This window comes from Peromyscus leucopus, chromosome 16_21 (assembly GCF_004664715.2).
Source record: "Peromyscus leucopus breed LL Stock chromosome 16_21, UCI_PerLeu_2.1, whole genome shotgun sequence".
Lineage (NCBI taxonomy): Eukaryota > Metazoa > Chordata > Mammalia > Rodentia > Cricetidae > Peromyscus > Peromyscus leucopus.
This window is the reverse complement of record NC_051084.1, coordinates 37,680,152-37,694,873: the sequence shown is the minus strand read 5'-3', so window position 1 is coordinate 37,694,873 and position 14,722 is coordinate 37,680,152.

Here is a 14,722-nt window from a genome sequence, read left to right as displayed (position 1 = left end):
TGCGGAAGGAAGCAAGGAAGGCGGAGAGGCAGTGATACTGGCTAGAGGGGAGCTGGAGGCAGGTCTTCAAAGGGGTCAGAACCTGGAAGCCTACGCAAATCAGGGAGAGAAACTACAGTTCAGCATCCAGGAGCCCAAGCCCTGCTTATCCAGAGCCCCTGTAAAGAGCACCAGGTCACACGGATCTGAGGGCCTCTGTAGACCCCAGGACTCACCTTTCTCTTCCTCTGCTGCCCCGGCCGCCTCCACACTGGAACATCCACTGTCCCCAAGTCTGGTTATCCCAGCAAGGTTTTCTTCTGCTTCCGAAAACACACACAACGATTCTGTCTGTCTGTCTCATCTCTCTTTGATTCTTTGGTGTAGGGATCAAACCTAAGGTTTTTACTTGAGTAGCAGCAGGTAAGTGTTCTAGCCTTGAGCTACATCTTTAGTTCTTTTTTTTTTTTTTTTTTTTTTTTTTTCGAGACAGGGTTTCTCTTTGTAGCTTTGCGCCTTTCCTGGAGCTCACTTGGTAGCCCAGGCTGGCCTCGAACTCACAGAGATCCCCTGGCTCTGCTCCCGAGTGCTGGGATTAAAGGCGTGCGCCACCACCGCCTGGCTTCTAGTTCTTTATATAGTCTTGAAACAAGTCTTGGTTCTAAGATTGTGATTAACATCTGTTGTCTTCCGTTCAATGGGTTGTCTTTTTATTTGTTTGTGGCAGGGTCACCCAGACTGGCCTTGAACTCAATATCCTTGGCTATCAAGCTCCTGAGTGCTGGCATTACTGGCAAATGTTTCACACCCACCTCTTCAAGGTGCTTTGTTATACCGTGCTGGAGAGAGAGCTCAGGGCCTCACATATAGAAATGCTCAACCTGAGCTACACCTCCAGCCCTGACCTTTTTGTGTTGTAACGGATTAACCAGTGATCACTAGAGAAAACGAAAGACTGAGATAACAAACGTGGAATATTTACAAAGGATTAAAAGCGAAGTGCTTGGGATCGCTGGCCCTTAGCACCTGACCAGGGTCTGACCCTTGTGTGGATTTTAAGCTGATCAATGGGTAGACTCATTCCTGGCCTTGGCAAGTCTGACTTCCTCAAGCTTTTTCTTATCCTAAATAATAACAGATGGAGGCAGCCTTGCCTGAAAAGAATAAGAGAAAATGCAAAGGACAGCATGTTGTAATCGTTCCTTAGGTTTACAGGAAGCTGAAAGCCCCGGTGCCCTTGGATTCTGGACCCTAGAACAACACAGAACAGCAGTAAGGCAACAGTAAGGCAGCAGGTGATGCAGTTCAGATGGTGGATTGCTTTGCCTAGCATATGCCAGACCCTGTTCAATATGCTGTTCAATCTACAGCATGGAGAAAAGGAGAGAAGACTATGAAGAGAATTATTATAAGGACTAATGACCATTCCAATGCCCACCTGGCTTTGACTAAAATTAATTTCAAAGAAATTCCACAGAAGCTCCCACTTGTGCAATCCTTGGTGAGACAGAGGCAATGTCTTTCAAACCCAGAGCTTACCAATATGGCCAGTCCTGCCAGCCAGCTCTTCTAAGGACTCCCTGCTTCTGCCTTTTGAGGCTGGGATCACCACACATATGGGGCATCTACCATTTCCATGAGCCATCTCCTCAGCTTTTAAAAATATTGTTAAACCAGGCATGGTGGCACACGCCTTTAATCCCAGTACACAGGGGGGCAGGCAGAGCTCTACAAGTCTGAGGCCAGCCTGGTCTACAAAGCCAGTTCCAGGCCAGCCAGGGCTACAGAGAGAAACCCTGTCTCGAAAAACAAAATAAAAAGAGGCAGAAGGACAGTGTCAGGGACTAGGGTAGAAGAGGAGGAAGCATATAGCCAGCGTCTGTTTCCTGACACTATTTTTAACTCCTTGTTCTCTCTCTCTCTCTCTCTCTCTCTCTCTCTCTCTCTCTCTCTCTCTCTCTCTCTCTCTGTGGTGTGTGTGTGTGTGTGTACCGTGTGTGTACCAGAGCCCAGGAAAGGGAGAGGTATCTGATCCCCTAGAGCTGGAGGAGCTGGAGGAGCTGGAGGAGCTGGAGGAGCGGGAGGAGTGGGAGGAGCTGGAGTTAGAGGCCATTGTGAGCCACAGGATGTGGTACTGGACCCAGCTCAGCTGTGTGTGCTCTGAGCCCTGAGCCATCTCTCCAGCCCCTGTGTCACATTTTATGTTTTAGGATTTACTTTTTTATGTGTATGTGTTTTTCCTACATGTATGTATGTATGTATGTGCACCACATGTGTGCCTGGTGCCCATGGAGGTCAGAGGAGGGTTTTAGCACCCTTGAAACTGGAATTATAAATGTTCGGGAGTCACTATGTGGATGCTGGGGACTGAACTCAGATCCTCTCTGCAAGAGCTCTTAACCATTGAGCTTCTCTCTGGCCCAGGTTTTTTATTTCATAAGAGAGAGAGAGAGAAAAAGTCTGATCTTGACCCAGTCAAATTTATTTATTTATTTATTTGTTTGTTTGTTTATTTATTTATTGAGACAGTTGCTCTGTGTAATCCTGGGTAGTGCTGTGTAGTACTGTCCTGGAATTCACTCTATAGACCAGGCTGGCCTCGAACTCAGAAATCCATCTGCCTCTGTCTCCAAGTGCTAGAATTAAAGATGTGTGCCACCACCACCCAGCTTAAATTGATTTCTTTCTTTCTTTCTTTTTTTTTTTTTTTTTTTTTTTGGTTTTTCGAGACAGGGTTTCTCTGTGTAGCTTTGCGCCTTTCCTGGAACTCACTCTGTAGCCCAGGCTGGCTCCAACTTACAGAGATCCACCTGGCTCTGCCTCCTGAGTGCTGGGACTAAAGGCATGCACCGCCACGCCTGGCTTAAACTGATTTCTTGACCAATCCAGCAAGAATAATATAGGTCTCGTGTGTTGCTATACACATCCTACAGGAACTGCCCTTGGAGGAGGCTTAGAATGTTCTCTTTGTCAGTTCTCTGTCATTGGTGTTCACATTGATGGTGTGCTGGTTAGTTTAATGTCAACTTGACACAAGGAGGGAGCCTCAACTGAGAAAAAGCCCCATAAGTTCTCACTGTAGGGCATTTCTTAATTAGTGATTGATGGGGGAGGGTCCTACCACCCCACCCATTGTGAATGGTACCATCCCTGGGCTGGTGGTCCTGAGTTCTATAAGGAAGAAGACTGAGTAAGCTATGGGGAGCAAGCCAGTAAGCAGCACCCCTCCATGGCCTCTGCATCAGCTTCTACCTCCAGGTTCCTGCCCTGCTTGAGTTCCTGTCCTGACTTCCTTTGATGATGATCTATGATGTGGAAGCATAAGCTGAATAAACCCTTTCCTCCCCAGGTTGCTTTGGTCATGGTGTTTCATCACAGCAATAGTGACCCTAAGACACATGGTGACTTTACAATGTGGCAATCAATCACCTTGGGCAAATCAATGAGGCAAGTTTTGATTGTGTTCCTGCCCCACCCTGAAATCAGGATAGGAGATCTTCATTCCCAGGTGTCCAGATTTCCTCAGGTTTAGCTGAACGATCGCCACACACAAGCTCCTTAGAGAGAGCCTGTAGTGTGTGTTGCCAGGCTTCAGGGCCTTTTCCACAAGGGGACTGAATCAGATGCAGGCTCTGTCCTCATTTAAAATCTTGCCTGAACGACTGGGGCTAGAGTTTGGGTGTGTCCCCTGGAATTCATGTGTTGGAAATTCGGCCCCCAAAGTCATGTGTTGATGGTATCTGGAAGTAGAGACTTTGAGAAAGAATTAGGATGAGGCAAGTTTGCTAGAATGAGGGCGGTAGTGACTCTAGAAGAGGAAGAGAGGACCTGGCATGCTTTCAGTCTCTCCATGGCAGCCCTTCCCATGTTAGGACATAGACAAAGGTTCTCGTTGGCTGCTCACACACCAGAACCATGAGTCCAGTAAACTTCTGTTCTTTATAAATTAACTGGCCTCAGGGATTTTTGCTATAAGAACAAATGGACAGATAGATACTAGTCAACCAAAGGGAAAAAATACAACTCTTTCCAATACATCAAGGAAAAGGCTAGCTTGGATTGAATGGTAATGGATACTTTGATCTGTTCTAGGGTCTGTCCTCTCCATGATTCACTCACTCCACTCCTGTCCTTGGGGATGGGCACTTCTTCATCTTCCGTGGTATGTTTTCTTTAAAAAACATCTTTTTTTTAGATTTTATATTTTTGTGACTATGAAAGTTTGCCTATATGTCTGTGTACCGTGTGGGTTCAGGGTCCTTGGAGAAGCAGAAGAGGGTATCAGGTCCCTGGGACTGGAGTTACAGACTGTGAGCTTCCCTGTGGGTACTGACAAGCAGTGATAAATTAAAAACAAATCTATTAGGCCGGGCGGTGGTGGTACGCCTGTAATCCCAGCACTCGGGAGCAGAGGCAGGTGGATCTCTGTGAGTTCGAGGCCAGCTGGTCTACAGAGCTAGTCCAGGACAGGCTCCAAAGCTACAGAGAAACCCTCTCTCAAAAAACCAAAACAAAAAACAAACAAAAAAAACCAAATCTATTAAAAAATATTTTTTTGTATTTATTTATTTGAGTGTGTGTGTGTGTGTGTGTGTGTGTGTGTGTGTGTGTGTTGCTGCTGCTACACGTGTTTGGAGATCAGAGGACAACTTTTTCCAGAGTTAGCTTTCTCCTTCTGCTATGTGGGCACTGGGGCTTGAACTCAGGTCCTTAGGCTTGGCAGCAAGCATCTTACCCACTTAGTCATTCTACACGCCCCACCCCCCTTTCAAGACAGGGTTTTTCTGTGTAGTTTTGGTGCCTGTCCTGGATCTCACTCTGTAGACCAGGCTATCCTTGAACTCGCAGAGATCTGCCTGGCTCTGCCTCCTGAGTGCTGGGACTAAAAGCGTGCACCACCACGCCTGGCTACAGCCCCTTTTTATAGTAATGAAAAATTAAGAAAACTAGTCATTATTATTTGTTTTTTTCCTCTGTTTCTTTTCCATGCCCAGCCCCATTGGAGCACAAATCCTTGCTCACTTTACATCTTTTTGTTTATGTATGTTTAATTTTTTTTTCAAAACAAGATCTCACTGTGTAACTCTGAGTGTCCTGGAACTATGTAGAGCAGGCTGACCTTGAACTCACAGAGATCTGCTGCCTTAGCCTCCTGAGAACTGGATCAAAGGTGTGTGCCCAACACTTACTTTACATTATTTTGGAAAATGTGGAGTTTTCATTGCATTCTCCAATGGAGATTTGGAAAGCTTAAAACCTGTTAAGGCACACACAAAAGTGGATTTTTCCCCCATTTTGCTTCTCCTGATTCCAACCCTTCAGGATTCCTATGCATCTTCCTGTGGACCCGTGTTCAAGGAACAGAAAAGTAAATACTGTTTCGAGGAATTTCATTTTTTTTCCCCAAGTAAAAGTGCTTTAGCAATTTCTATCACATTTCTTCAGAAAATTGGAGGATCCACAGCTTTAGTATAACTTTTAACATTAAAACCCAATCAAGGCTGCGTGTGGCAGTGCACACCTTTAATCCAGCACTCTGAGGTACAGGCAGGTGGATCTCTCTGAGTATGAGATCAGCCTGGTCTACAGAGCAAGTTCTATGCAGCCAGAGTTACATGGTGAGGCCCTGTCTCAATAAAAATAACAATAATAAGCTGGTCAAGGGCTTGGAGAGATAACTAAGCTATTAAGAGTGTGCTCTGCTTTCGCAGAGGACTTAACTTCAATTCCTAGTCAGGTTAGGCAGCTCACTGGACTCCGGTTCTAGGGGCTCCGATACCTCTCTGGCCTTAGCAGGCAACTACACTTTCATGCATGTACCACACACAGACACACAGACATATACATCATTTTTTTAAAATAAAGAGCTAGAGAGATGGCTCAGTGGTTAAGAACACTTGTTAGTTGCTCTTGCAAAGATCAGGTTCAGGTGTATTATACCATGCACATGGTATAATACATGGAGGTAAAACATTCAAACATGTAAAAGAAAATAAATCTATTTTTTTTAATTAAAGTCTTTTTTTTCCTTTTCTTCCTTTTCTTTCTTTCTTTCTTTCTTTCTTTTCTTTCTTTCTTCTTTCTTATTCTTTCTTTTCTTTCTTTCTTTTCGAGACAGGCTTTCTCTGTGTGACCTGGCTGTCTGGAACATTCTTTGTAGACCAGACTAGCCTTGAACTCACAGAGATCCATCTGCCTCACTAACCGAGTGTGGGATTAAAGGTATGCACCATCACCACCCAGCAATCTTCCAAATTTAACTCTCCCTCCTCACTCCACTTTTGGTCATCAGTGCTTTGTTGAGTATAACTTGTGTCCAGAGTTCCAGTTTTCTCTGTTATCCTGCAACAAGGTCTTGCTATGTAGCCCTGACAGGCCTGGAACTCACTATGTAACCCAGGCTGGCCTTGAATTTGGGGTAATCCTACAGCTCTGTCTCCTGAGTGCTGGGACTACAGGTGTGCCCGGGCTGGGCAGATCGTGGATTCTTAAAACAGTTATTTGTGCGAATGTGTGTGCGTGTAAGTGTAAGCCGTGGTTCACATGTGGAGGTCAAAGGACAACTTGCAGGAGTTAATTCTCTCCTTCCACCATGTGGGTCTTAGGGATAGAACTCAGGTCATTAATGGTGAGCACTTTTGCCTACTTAACCACCTTGCCAGCCTAGAGTATGGATTGTTTTTCTTTTTTTTTTTTTTTTTGTTGTTGTTGTTGTTGTTGTTTTTTTAAAGTAAATCTTTTTTTTTTAATTTATTTATTATGTATACAGTGCACATATCCCTGCAGGCCAGAAGAGGGCACCAGATCTCATTACAGACAGTTGTGAGCCACCATGTGGTTGCTGGGAATTGAAACTCAGGACCTTTGGAAGAGCAAGCAGTGCTCTCAACCTCTGAGCCATCTCTCCAGCCCTCTTGTTTTGGTTTTTTTGAGACAGAATTTCTCTGTGTAGCTTTGGAGCCTGTCCTGGAACTCACTTTGTAGACCAGACTGGCCTCGAATTCGCAGAGATCCGCTTGGCTCTGCCTCCCGAGTGTTGGGACTAAAGGTGTGTGCCACCACCGCCCGGTCTTAGATTGTGGATTCTTATAGTGACAGGTTCATCTTAGCTCTGTGTCATGCTTACCACTGCCTTTCTTGCGTTTGGGTGACTCTTGTGTTGGTAGGGATTTCCTTGGAATGGAAAAATCCTTCCCTTGCAGGGGAAGGGAGGCTCACTAAGACTCTAAACTAAATTTCCAAGGCTCAGGATGTCCCCCACGGTTACACAAGAGTGACAGTTGCCGGGGAAAGAGACTCTCACACCAGGCGTAGCAGCCTGCTTGCAAGCCCTGAAAGGGAGCTCTAGGGATGCAGCTTTTTAGCGTCACCCTTGCTGGAGTGGGCTTCTCAGTGATACAGCCGCCTTTGAGTCATCTCTGCTCCTGTAAATGATCCATCATCCATATTCTTGTGGGCAAACCCAGCTAAGCTAGATTTGGATGGAACTGTTTCTTTGGTCTGTGGCCAGCACCCCATCTGGCACAAATAGACAGATGTTGCTTCCTGTTTACCCAGGAAAAGTCACACAACATCTTGGCCTGCAAGCACTGTTCTGAGCATAGTATCCAATGGTTACCTATAGACGGCCCATCACCAAACTCCCTCTCTGCCCTATGTCTTTCTCCATTTCTCATCCCTCTGCTACGCTAGTCCTGGGGCGGAGCGTCAAGTCTGCCGAAGCAGAGGTTTGATGGCGGCATGAAGTGACCATCTCTCTTTTTTTCTTAGATCACCCCCACCACTTGAATGTGAGAGGTATGTTGGTGTTGTTGCTGTTATTTTTTTTTTAATCTCCCTCTTTCTCTCTTTTTGGTTTTTCTTTCTTTCTTTCTTTTTTTTTAAAGATTTATTTATTTATTATGTATACAGAGGAGGGTGCCAGATCTCGTTACAGATGGTTGTGAGCCACCATGTGGTTGCTGGGAATTGAACTCAGGACCCCTGGAAGAGCAGTCAGTGCTCTTAACCTCTGAGCCATCTCTCCAGCCCGTTACTGTTATTTTGCTTTGTTTGTTTGTTTTGTTTTTTTTGACCTCAGGAATTATGACTTAACAAATGTTTACTGTTTCCGAGCCACTCAGTGGGGGGTGGGGGTGGTAATTTGTTATGCAGCAAAATAAATAAATAAATAAATAAAAGCAAAATAACAGCAACTTTGTTTGTTTGTTTTTTTTTTGCTGCATAACAAATTACCACCCCCACCCCCAATGAGTGGCTCGGAAACAGTAAACATTTATTAAGTCATAATTCCTGAGGTTCAGGCACTAGGAAATGGTTTATCTGGGTGGTCGGGCTCACAAGTTGTACTCAGTGTTATCTGGGGCTGCAGTCATCTGAATGCTTGATTGGGGGCTGGAAAATCCGCTTCCAAGTCCTTATCTCTGGTCACTGGCAAGAGGCTGTAGCTTTGCATTATTCGATCTGCTCACAGCATGTTAACTGGCTTTCCGAGAATAAGTGGTCCAAGAAGGGGTTTGGGGGGAAGACGAGGTATGTTTTTTGATCTTGCCTCACAAAACTACAAACTGCTACTTACTTCCTATTAAATTTCTACTCCATTGGTCACATGGACCGTATCTGCTATTCTGCAGGGAAGAACCCACATAAAGACTGTACATTTGAAAATAGCCATCAGGGGTCTGGCTATTGCAGGATATACAGAAACATCCCCTTCACTGAATGTTTGATTGTTTTTTGTTTTGCTTTGCTTAATTGAGAGAGGGTCTCCTTAAGCCTAATTGTCCTGAAACTCACTACATAGGCCAGGCTGTCCTCAAATGCATGGAGGTCCTCCTGGCCTCTGCTTTCCAAATTCTGGGATTAAAGGTGTGTGCCGCCATGCCTAGCCCAGCCTTAAATCTTTTTTTTTTTTTTTTTTTTTTTTTTTTTTTTTTGTTTTTTTCAAGACAGGGTTTCTCTGTGTAGCTTTGCGCCTTTCCTGGAACTCGCTTTGGAGTCCAGGCTGGCCTCGAATTCACAGAGATCCACCTGCCTCTGCCTCCTTAGTGCTGGGATTAAAGGCGTGCACCACCACCTCCCAGCCAACCTTGAATCTTAAATGTCCCCTATGGGCTCACATTTTGAATAACCTATCTCCAGTGGTGGTACTATTTTAAAGGCTGTGGGTCCTTTAAGAGGTGGGGCCTGGCTGGAGGAAGTAGGTCAAGAAGGCGGGCCTTTGTAGAAGGGTATATCAGATTCTCCTCCAGCTTCCTGTCTACACCATGTGAACAGCAGCTACTACACCTTTCTGCTGCCATGGCTTTCCCACCATAAATTAATCCTTGCTCCATTCAACTGTTCTGTCGGATACTCTATGGAAAGGTAACTAGCATGCTAACCACAGATCAACCCTCCTGGGATATCCACACCTGGGATCCCAATTGCTTCTTTTAAAGATTGGAAATTTAGCTTTACGAGGATGACTGTTCTCTGCTTAGGTGTCCAACAGGCAAACAAATCCAGAACCACCAGAATGAAGCTGGCATTTTTTCTTTAAGACTCTGGTAATCCTCTCTTTTATTTTATTTCTGTATTAGAGGTTGAATCTAGAGACTCATGCATGTTAGGAAAGCACCCCACCATTGTGTTACTCCTCAGTTCTCTTTTTACTTAAAAATATTTTCTTTCTTGTTGTGTGTACGATGTATGTCTGTGGTGATGTGCTTATGTCTATGTGGGTGGGGAGGCCAGAAGAGGACATCGGGTTTCCTATTCTATCACTCCCTGCCTTATTTCCCTAAGACAGCATCTCACTGAACCTATAGGTAGACCAGCTACCAGCAAGGCCCCAGCTTCTCTGGTCTCCACTCCCATAGCACTGGGCATGCATGGCCTCTCCTGGCTTTTATGTGCATGCTGGAGACCTAAAGTCAGCTCCTCGTGTTTGTACAGCAAGCATTCTTCTCTCTCTCTCTCTCTCTCTCTCTCTCTCACTCACTCACTCACTCTCTTTTGAGACAGGTTTCTCTGTGCAGCCTTGGCTGTCCTGGACCTCACTCTGTAGGCCAGGCTGGCCTTGAACTCACAGAGATTGGCCTGCCTCTGCCTCCCTAGTGCTGGGAATAAAGGCGTGTGCCACCACCCCCGGGCACACAGCAAGCAAAGACATCTCCCCAACTTTTGTTGTTGTTGTTGTTATTTTTCTTCTTCTTCTTCTTCTTCTTCTTCTTCTTCTTATTATTATTATTATTATTATTATTATTATTATTATTATTATTATTTTGAGATAGGGTCTCACTAGCTGCCCAGACCAGTTTTGAACTCCCTCTGCAGCTCAGGCTGGCCTCCAACTCACAAACATTCTACCTTAGCCTCCCAAGTGCTGGGATTACAAATCCCTACCTCCACATGCACTACTGTACCCAGCTTTCCCCACAATTTCCCTCTATATAGCAGTTCTGTCCTTCCAGTGGATATGGCTAAATCTCTTGGAGCTATGCTTTGCCCCCCCCCTCCTGCTTTCTATCACATCTCTGTATGTCTCATCCACAAACTCTGTTGACTATGCACTGAAAGTACAGTCGTTATTTGGTATCCTCAAAGGACTGGTTCCAGGACCTTCAGAGGATGCCGAAACCCATGGCTATGTATCTCTCCCGCCCCCAACCTTTTCTTTTCTTCTCTGAAGCACTAACTATCAAACAGAGCCTCATGCATGCCACCAAAGTGTTCTACTGTCGAGTTGACATGCCTGGCCCCCATGCTGCTTACTTTGCACTGTCTCTAGATTATTTGACATCTAACACAGTGTGAATCGTGCATTAATACTTGTGTATGGAACGGTCACGAGGTATGTCTCTACACATGTAGTACAGGTGCTGTTTATATATTTAGCTGTGTTAAGGATTGAACCCGTGCCGGCCAGGCTGGTGCTCTTCCGCTGACCTCTGACCCCAGTGTCACCCCATCCACCTTTTCACTTTTTCTTTCCATGTTACCTAGACTGCTCTGAAATTGTGTGCTGCTGGCCCAGGCAAACGTTGAACTGTGACCATTCAGTCTCAGCCCGCCCCCCCCCCCCAAGTAAATGGGATTACAGGTTTGTGCTGCCCTGCATGGCCAAATGCAGGATTTTTTTTTAATTTAAATTTTCTTTTATGTGTATGTGTGTGTGTAGATAGAACAGCCTTGAGCTCAAGATTCTCCTGCCTCAGCCTTCTGAATGCTGGGGTTGCAGAACTGGATAAAATTCAGATAAAAAAAAAACTATTTTCCAACAAATTTAAAATTTTATTTTACATTTATTTGTGTGTGTGTGTGTGTGTGTGTGTGTGTGTGCTTACACACGTGTGCTCATGCATACATGTGCCATGGTATATATACAGAAATTAGAGGACAACTTTTGGGAGTCATTTCTCTCCTTCACCATGTGGGGCCTGGGAATCAAACTCAGGTAATTAGGCTTGGTAGTGAGTGCCTTATTCCGTCCTTTGGAAGAAATTTTAAAAAATATTTTCACCAGGTGTGGTAGTTCAGGCCTATAATCCCCACACTCAGAAACCTAAGGCAATAGGGGTGTGAATACAAGTCCATCCTGGGCTACATGGTAAGTCTTTTTTTTTTTTTTTTTTTTTTTTTTAACAAAGCATAGACTATGTAAAATCTGGATAGCTGGGGCTGATAGTATAGCTCATTTAGTCCCTGGGTTCAATCCTCAGAACCGTAATAAATAAACAAACAAACAAACAAATAAACAAATAAAAATGAAATCCAGCTAGTGGTTGGAGAGATGCTCAGTGGTTAAGAGCACTTGCTTTTTTTTTTTTGGTTTTTCGAGACAGGGTTTCTCTGCGTAGCTTTGCGCCTTTCCTGGAACTCACTTGGTAGACCAGGCTGGCCTCTAACTCACAGAGATCCACCTGGCTCTGCCTCCTGAGTGCTGGGATTAAAGGCGTGCGCCACCACTGCCCGGCAACACTTGCTGTTCTTGTAGAGGACCTGGGTTCAGTTCTCAGGATCCACAGTGTGGCTCACAACCATCTGTAACTCCAGTTCTGGGGCGAGGTGAGGGGGGACAGGACCTGACTCCCTCTTCTGGCCTCCACAGGCACTGCACACACACAGAGTGCTTACATACATGCAGGCAAAACACACACACACACACACACACACACACACACACACACACATAAATAAAATCTAAAAACAACGTAAAATCCAACTAGATTTCCCCACTTCTCTGTCATCCCCCAGCCCTGCCACTTTCCTTTCTCCTCCAGATGGCCCATTTGCTCCTGTCTGGCCTCTGTTTCCACCCTGTTCCCCTACAATCTATTTTTTTTTTAAGTCAACAGCCAGAGGGACCCTTTAAAAACAACTAAGAAGTTATAGCTGCTCTAATTAAAACCTATCAGAAGCTCTCCATTTCTTTTGACATTATAGTCAAAGACTTGGCATTGACCTACAACCTGTGCTTTGGTTTTTATCCAGTTAGGGGAAGACAAAGAATTCTTAGTGGAGGAGTGATGGACGTGATAGAAATTTAAAAAGTTGGAACAGTACTGTTGACAGTCTGTTGGGTGAATATGATAGGAAGATGTCCAGCTGAGAAATTGGCTGGCAAGATGGCTCAATGGATAGAGGCACTTGCTGCCAAGCCTGACAATCTGAGTTCAATCCCTGGGATTTACATGATGGAGGGAGAACTGATTCCTACAAGCTGTCTTCTGACACACACACACACACACACACACACACACACACACACACACACACACAAACACACACACACACCATGGTGTACATATGGCCCCCCAATAAGTAAAATAAATGTAATAAGATTTTAAGAAAAGCTACATTGTGATGCATGCCTATAATCTCAGCACTTGGGAGACAGAGACAGGAGGATTAAAGGTTTGAAGTCAGCCTTGGCTACATAACAACACTGTCTAAAACAATAAAAAACAAAGATACGAGGGAACAAATATTGATTAACAATTTTTTTAAAGCTAAGTATGATTTGGGCATGATGTAACCCCAGCACTTGGGAGGCAGAAGCAGGTGAATCTATGAGTTCAAGGCCAGCCTAGTCTACAAAGCATGTTCCAGGCCAGCCAGGGCTTCATAGCCAGACTTTCTTTTGTAAAACCAAACACTGTGCGGGGGTGGCACACGCCTTTAATCCCAGCACTCTGGGAGGTAGAGGCAGGTGGATCTCTGTGAGTTGGAGGCTAGCCTGGTCTACAAAGCGAGTTCCAGGAAAGGTGCAAAGCTACACAGAGAAACCCTGTCTCAAAAAATCAAAAAACAAACAAACAAAAAAACCAAAACACCAAAGGAAATCAACCCCAAACTCCCACTTATCAAGTGCTGTGTCTTTTCACCTTTCTCTCCTCACCCCACTTCAGTATTTACAGTAATTTAGTGATGTGAAGTCTTTGTGATAGTCCCATTTTACACACAGAAAAAATAGGCCCCAAACACCTTAACTACCTTGCTTGAGACCATGTGACTAGACAAGGCCAGCCAGCACAGCACAGTGCTGCAATCCAAACCTGATTACCCCCAACATTCCAAGGAGTCATTTTCACTGAGAAATGATGAAACTAAAGGACATACACATCTTCAAGACAGAAGACATAAATCTTTATTTAAGGAACAGCTATGGGCTTGGGATACAACTCAGTGGTAGTTTGTGGCCTTGGCCTGGTCTACAGAGAGAGTTCCAGGACAGCCAGGGCTACATAGAGAAACCCTGTCTTGAGAAACCAAACCAACCAGACAACCCCCCCACCCTCCACCCCCCACCCCCGAAAAAAAAGGCAAAGAAAAACAAAACAAAAGCCCTCAACCATATGTGAGTTTAGAGAAATGCATGTTTTTCTTCAGTTTGTGGTGTGTGTGTGTGTGTGTGTGTGTGTGTGTGTGTGTGTGTGCGTGCGTGCGCGCGCGCGCGCACGCGTGTGTATGAATGTCCTTTGAAGGTCAGAATTTTGTGTTTTTTTGAGACAGTCTTATTATATAGCACTGGCTGACCTGAAATTCACTATGTAGACCGGGTTGGCCTTGAACTTGTGCCTCCTTAGTGCTAGGATTACAGGTGTACACTGCCATACAAGTCTTCAGTTTTCAGCCCCTGAGTTTTTATTCTAACCTTGGCCTCTCAGCTTTCTGAAAGAACCAGCATCCTCGCCTTACCTTGGGAATTGCCATTGTCAAGCTGGTTCAGAACTTGGAGCAGGTTACCCTCCCAGGTTCCAGGCTGGTTTCCTAGACGTGCTCAGGCTTCCCACTTGTCTTAAAGAACCTGCTTTTCCCTGTAGGTTCTATGTTCTTCTCTTTCTTCCTTCCCTTTCCGTGTGTGTGTGTGTGTGTGTGTGTGTGTGTGTGTGTGTGTGTGTGTGTGTGTGAAAGAGCAGCAGCACATATGAACTCAGAGCAGTTATGGCCACATGTACAAGTCCAGTGTAAGCTCAAGCCAAACCCAATCTCAGCAGGGAGAAGGGAGCTAGACACGAAATCTTACCCCTAGCCTGGGATCCATTGGGAACTGATGCTGTCGGGAGGGAGAATGTCAGTTTCTTCAACAGCGTTGTTCCTGGGAGGTTGACCATGCTCCCGTAGAAGGCCACACCATCCCTGAATAAATGGGCACAGCAAACTGAACATGATGTGGGGGAAAAAAAAAGAGGGACACAAAGTTGGTTAGGTAGGGAAGGGAAGTGGATCCAGAAAGAGTTGGGGTGTTGATTGGTCATAA